The sequence below is a fragment of the Pundamilia nyererei genome, unplaced genomic scaffold (genome assembly GCF_000239375.1).
Source record: "Pundamilia nyererei isolate P.nyererei 1_Seehausen unplaced genomic scaffold, PunNye1.0 scaffold00024, whole genome shotgun sequence".
In the NCBI taxonomy this organism is placed as follows: domain Eukaryota; kingdom Metazoa; phylum Chordata; class Actinopteri; order Cichliformes; family Cichlidae; genus Pundamilia; species Pundamilia nyererei.
Window position 1 is genome coordinate 4,192,549 of NW_005187425.1, and position 6,574 is coordinate 4,199,122.

Here is a 6,574-nt window from a genome sequence, read left to right on the forward strand (position 1 = left end):
ATATATATAGTTTGAATGCTGAGTGTTTAAGTGTGCAAGCAATTATTCAAACCAAATTCATCAATGAAGTCTGATTTATGATTAATAAATGACTAATATGTTGATTAAAAATTTAATAATTAATGCCTGTAAAATTCTTCCAAACAGTTAGATCAACATGAGGTAAAAATATCTCGAGTTTCTGTATATCAAATGCCAAAAATATAAGATAATACATTTCCCATAATGCAACTGCTGTGCTATTTTTTAGAGCATTCCTTCCTTATTTTTTCAAGTCATCATCAGTGTTTTCTTTTTCCTTAGCAGCCAGAAACTGCTAGTATTTAGCACTGAACATTATCATGATGACTAATTTCGAGAGAGAGAGAGAGAGAGATGTCAACTTTATTTCAGGTCCTTGCAAGCATGGTTGCCTTGGTAACCAATGCTTATGCTGTGTGAGGCAAAATTAGTAAGGGAAAGAGAGAATGGGTGCCAGATAACATGGCATCAAGAAGAAAGATTAGAAATCGACGCAAACTGTACCGTTTCACAGAAATACACAGAGTCGAACTAATCATCTCATAAATATAACCCTGATTACCCCGTCTGCATGACTGATGGATCTTCTTTATAATTAAGGGTAAAGACCTGTTGTATTTCTCTTTTAACCAAAAGCATTCTGTGCTGATTACCTTGAAGACTTAAATCATAGCTCTGACTTTCAGACATGTTTCAAATATTAGTCGTAACCATTACGTTGCACTCACTCAGCCAGACATTTAGCCTCTGAACACAGAGGCACACACTATAGAGAGTTTTAGAGTTTTGCTTATTTCCCCCTTTCTCTACATTTTGTGATTCTGTTTTGCAGACATTATGAAGATGATTTTTTTTTTAGAATTTATTTGTGTCTAATTTCTTTCAGTTTTGTCTATTTGCATAGTATGGCTCTGTTTTATGACTACCGCACATGGCATTAAATCAGAGACAACATGAAGAGGAGGAGCTGGGATGAAAGTGGGTTGCAAAGTGGCTTACAGATGGGAAACATCTACAGGCAAAGTAAAGCAGCTCAAAGAGCATGTGCTCTTTGAGATTTGCCAACTAGATGCATTGATATGGGCTGTCACTGAGATCAGTAAATAGGGATTAATGAGTTCTGCTACTACTTGACTTCACGGCCTGTCTGAATTAACTCCATCCATCCCCCTCTCCATCCTTTCATTCATTTTCTTTCACTTATCTAATTCAGTGTTGCAAGGATGCTGGAGCCTATCCCAGCTGTCATAGGGCAAAAGGTTGAGTACTACCTGCACTGGTTGCCAGAAAGATATCCAGTGTCCTGCACTCTATTTAATTCACATTTTTTAAGCTGAGAGACTCATCAGAGCCTTCTTTATGTCAGTGACTTCTTTAAATGGTCAGTTTCTAAAACATATTCCTTTAAACAAGGTCCTTTAAACTTTGATCAAATGAAAGGTCCCAAATAGAAACAAGAACATTCCTACTGACATCTTTCTGATAAATAAAATACACCTTAGTTTGTAGAAAAACTCAGACACAGACGTTTTGGAGAGGAAACCTTTTAAATTTTCTTTAAAATTTCTACTACAAAACAATGCCATTGTTTTGGTAACTTCACATAAATATATATCACTCCACGTCTTGCTAAAAATGGTTGTGCTACTCCCACTCAGCAGGGTGGGTGGCAACAACAGAGCGCACTTTGAACCTGAAACAATTTACATTGTTATAGTTGGATCGGTGCCTTCGCTGCATTTACGTGTAGAACTGCGTCGGCACACGCATGATCACACACTGCCGGAGACATATTCAAACACACACACGTCGCAGCACTATGGAAAGAGACAGACTTTGTTTACCTAAGGGGAAGAGCTGGCTGTAGTCCCTACTGCGGTTGTCTTTGGATGGCCTCCATGTTGGAGATCTAGCGGTTTTGTGTGGTTCACTTTAATTGAGGCTGAGGTGGTGGCCTGGCTAACAGATCCTTGCATGTTGTCACATTCAAATCACAACTACGAAAAAATGAGGTGGTAATGTGGTAAATTTTCCATAAACCTCTCACATTTGTGCAAAAACCTGACATTTACTATAAACTGACAAAGTACCTACATGCAGTGCAGTAAAAGCCATTTATTATCAAATTAATTTAGCAAGGAGATGATGACAGCGTAAAACTTAATCTAACGTGAAAACGTCATAAAATGAAAACTGTGTCTAAGTGTAAACGGCAACAGGAACAATTGATTGCATGGTTGATAGGGTTCGGGTCATGACCTGCTTTTGGGTTTTATGGCCGTCTATAACTCGCATCACCAGGCACACACATTATGAAATCCCGTGCTGCCCTAGCTCCACATCTAAAGTCAACAAATGCTTGTTCGGAGTAATGTTTCTGGAGAGTGATGCTAATTGAAAACATCTGTTTGAAGCCTCTGCAGCTGGAGGTAACCCTGCCGCAGCAAACAGGCCAGTTAGGCAGTGACAGACGACTACCATGTTAAATCTAGAAAAAGCAGTAAATAGAGATGCAACACAGTCTCTCTGTAAAAAGCAGCAACTCAGAAACTATTTACAGGTTTGCTGTAACTGAAATTTCATATGGTGTTTACAAAAAAATCACTCCACAAAGGATGTATCACAATCTGTTGCTGTAAGAAATCCCATTCTCCTGGGCCATAAGGTGTCCTTTATCTGTTATTAGTGTACTAAAACATACACTTTCCTTTCCAAAAGCTTCAAAGCTTGCATAGAAAAAAAAAAAAAAAAAAAATCATCCTGCCATGTAACTTATTTGCTTTGATCTTAGCTCTAGTAAATGCCTGCTCTCATGGATAAAAAGGTAAAAAAAAAAAAGAATGAAAAAAGTAAATGAACACAACTTACATTGATTGCTGTCTCTACACTTATCCTGCAGCAGAATTCTTCACGTTTTATTTCAAACTCCCACGATTCCAGCCGTTGTTGGATAGCTGTTTACATTATCACTTTGAAGAAGGTCATCTGGTTTCCCAGAAGAGAGGAAACTGCTGCTTTGCCTCTGATCTCCTGAACTCCCTCGGCTCCTCTTGTCACAGCGGCTGTCTATTCTCAAAAGGAATGGAAGAAAACTTGACCAAGCATTTTGAATGGACTGGACTGCACTGAAAAAAAAAAAGGGAGGGACAAGCTTCCACCCCGGCACACATATATAGATATATATATATATCTATATCTGTATATTACACCAACTAGTTTCTCTAAAGTACGTATGATTTTCTTCATTATTTTTAAAGGCTTTTTTATCATGCAGGAATTACATGTTGCGTTTGTATCTAACCATAAATGGAGAAAAACTGCAGCAATCTCCTGCCAGGCATATTTTTCCTCTGCATATTGAGTGTGCCTCATGTTCTAAATTTTGCTTTCGAGGAGGGCATTGCACACAGTGAATTCTTGCCTGCATGCTTTCACCTCCTCCCACATACTCTCTCACAGTGAGTGAGTAGGATGTGTTGCTCTCCCTCTGTACTGCACCACCACCTGAATACATCAGGCATTTGAAGAGTGCATTCTATCGCTGTGAAGAAGGTAGAAATGCAAGGTAATTACAAGCTTTAGACTGCGAATAACCGTTTTGACTGAGCAACAAATGCACCGTGATGGCAGACGATCAAACAGCGTATGTGGTAGACAGCGAACCATGCATGCCTGTGATCTGTGGGTCTGGGTACAGTTTATCTTATCAAAATGATAAGAACACTAGGAACACATCACGAAACACAAGGAGCGTGAAATATGTTAACTTCATGTGCAAAAATCCATTTTCTAGAATGTCAACAAGCCTCTGCTGTGATAGCAATAACATGGCATTTATAACTTTTACACTCCCACCAAACATTGATATGATCTGCCCCAATGAAATTCCAGATGTTTTGGAAGAGAAACCAAGAGGAAACTGTCCGCTTTTTATTTTATTTGGCTTGGCATCAGCTGATGAGTTAAATTTAGACGTTTCTCTTTCCCACCCACTACGCTGCTGTTGTTGTCTTTGCGCAGGCTGATAAAACATTAATTTCCTGAGCTTTCTGCAATCGCAGAGCCACACCCACAGGACGGCCCCAGTCAAAGAGCGCACGGAGGGAGGTCAAAGGTCGCAGTCGGATGAAGTAAGCAAGTTATTAAAATAAACATCTATATTGTGCGGCTCAGAAAGTTCCTTCAGAGGAGTCATTGATTTTCTATCCTACCTGCACAGACACACTCATGGAGACACTGAAACAGAGAGACTAAGGAAAAGGGAGAAAGGAGGCCCTAGAAAGTTTCTAAAATGATTCCATGTGTGATAAAACTTGTCAAGCAATATCGCTACACTACACTGCCATCTAGTGAAGACTTGGCAAACATAATGACAGTAATATACGTCTCCTCTCCTCCCCTGTTTTCTAGTGACACACGGTGTATTTCTCTCTCTCTCTCGTGCTCTTTTTTTGGTGCATGTTAAACCAGCTATCTGGAAAATCAAGAAAACAAGAAACTGAAAGCGGTGGAAGAAAATAAAACATCACTCTGTAGCTGGTAGCTCTGGGCTCTGAGATTTGTGCTTCAGATTTGGGTGAAACACCTTGATGTTTGTAGAACAGTGTTTGTGTTGTGAGGTTGCTCGAGAAATTGCGACCAATTTAAAAAGGATATATATGTATATATATTTGTATGTGTGTGTGTGTATATAAAAAAAAGGTGATTACGGTGGTTCATTTAGCTGATAAAAAAGGAAGCTGGAAGCTTTTTCTGCAGCAACCTTTCACTCAATATCACATTCATGAGTATTTCAGCGTAAACATGACTTCAGTATTTGAAGGATCGTCTTCAGGTCAGAAAAAGTGGTGACATGATCACAAAAATGAACTAGAACAGAAAATTATGGAGATATACTTGCACATGTCAGGTACGCTGACTGAATGGCAAAAACAAAACCAGATAGTTTTCATCTCCCACAGACACTGACGTGCCTGAAAGAAATGTTAAAAGTGCCTTAAGTTTAAATCAGTTTCTAGTTAACAGACTGTTATAAAGCTGAATCCCAAAGCTTTAAATGGAAAGGAGATTTTTCTGAATAATGCTGCACTGAGGTATTATTACTGGCAAAATGCACAGTGCTGCATTACTAAAACAAAAGAAAGGAAGGAGGAGTTAACAGACGAGTGCAAGACAGTATTTTTTAGGAAATTCTTTACGGAGGAAAACATTTGTACTTGTAACTCTGACTTTTCAGAAACACTGGCATCAGAAACCTTGGCATCACCTCAAAATATGCACCCAATCACACACACATTTTGAAAAGCCTTGATCTAGCAGTGAGTGGATGATCATCTGATGGCAGTGGCAGGAAAAGTCTGGGACAAATGAGCTGTTTGGTGTCAAGAGAAAAATAAAACATCAAAGATGAGAGTTCTGGTTGTTTCCTGAGCTTTCAGTTTGGCACCAACATGAGCGTGCACCACCAGTTTTTGACTCAGCTGCTGTTACTTATCACAGAGCCCAACAGTTTGGAAATAAATCAAAGCTTCTCTCTTGGGGCTACGGAGTTATGGGTCTTTGTATTCAAGAATCTTTGCAGCGTGCCATTCTACGCTCTAGTCGAGTCGAGCGCTCGCCACAAAGTTTGCTTTGGTAATTTACATCAACAGCTCCTTCGAAGGAAATGCAGACGGGATAAAAATGTTAAGCACACTCCCCCGTATCGATTGGGTGGACCGATCTTGGCTCTCTGCACCTCCTAACCAGAGCTCAGTGCCTGCCTGGCTCACCGCGGAGGCAAAGAAGAATAGCTCTGATCTTAAAGGCAAAGCCCCAGCTGGGGCTTCACTTTATGTTGGAAGAAGGACAGGGTGCTGTCAGACCAGATTCCCAAGTACTTGAAGAAGCTGTCTCAGGCACAAAGCAATTAACTGTTGCTGTGGTTGTGATGGAGCCAACTGGGGATGCGCTGCTTCCTTAATTATAGATGGATTTTATTCTTTATTGATATAATCATAACTGGTGGCACAATGCTCAGCCTCTTTTTCTTTTTTGCTGCTTCTTTCATGATTATCCTGAAATATTTGGGAAAACAAAAATCTCCTTCAGTCACTTGTGTAATGGGATTCATTACGTTTGTATTCAGGTAATTTGCTTGACAATGGGTAGGCTTATTACATCAATATGTATATAATAGTGGGGGATCCACTAAAGTGACCCAAAGTAGGCTATAAGCCGTTCAGTATATAGAGTTGTTTCCTTCCACAGCACCATAATAAAGACAGTGCTGTTTCCATTCGTTAAACAATTATGTCTCAGTCATGCCAAATAATAGCAAAGGACACAAACAGACTCACTCAAAGGGAAATGAGGCGCTTTACCTCAGTCTAGCCTTCCAGGTTTAGCCTGTCGTTGAACTTTGTAAAAATGGCTCTTCATTTTATCACCCACTTCACATCAGGAGCTGCCCTCAAACTCCCCTCATTTAATAGAAGGCCTTACCTTCACCACACACACACACACACACACACACACACACACACACACACACACACACACACACACACACACA

At 39.8% G+C, this 6,574-nt stretch overlaps 1 protein-coding gene across 1 annotated transcript in view; it reads right to left on the reverse strand.

The window, feature by feature from the left end:
• LOC102207381 (gamma-adducin-like) overlaps positions 1–3,152 on the reverse strand; it is a 24,775-nt gene extending 21,623 nt beyond the window's left edge. The window contains exon 1 of the mRNA XM_005727459.2: positions 2,890–3,152. The gene's annotated coding sequence lies outside the window, so the exon portion shown is untranslated. The remainder of the gene's footprint in view (positions 1–2,889) is intronic.
• Positions 3,153–6,574: the final 3,422 nt, after the last annotated feature.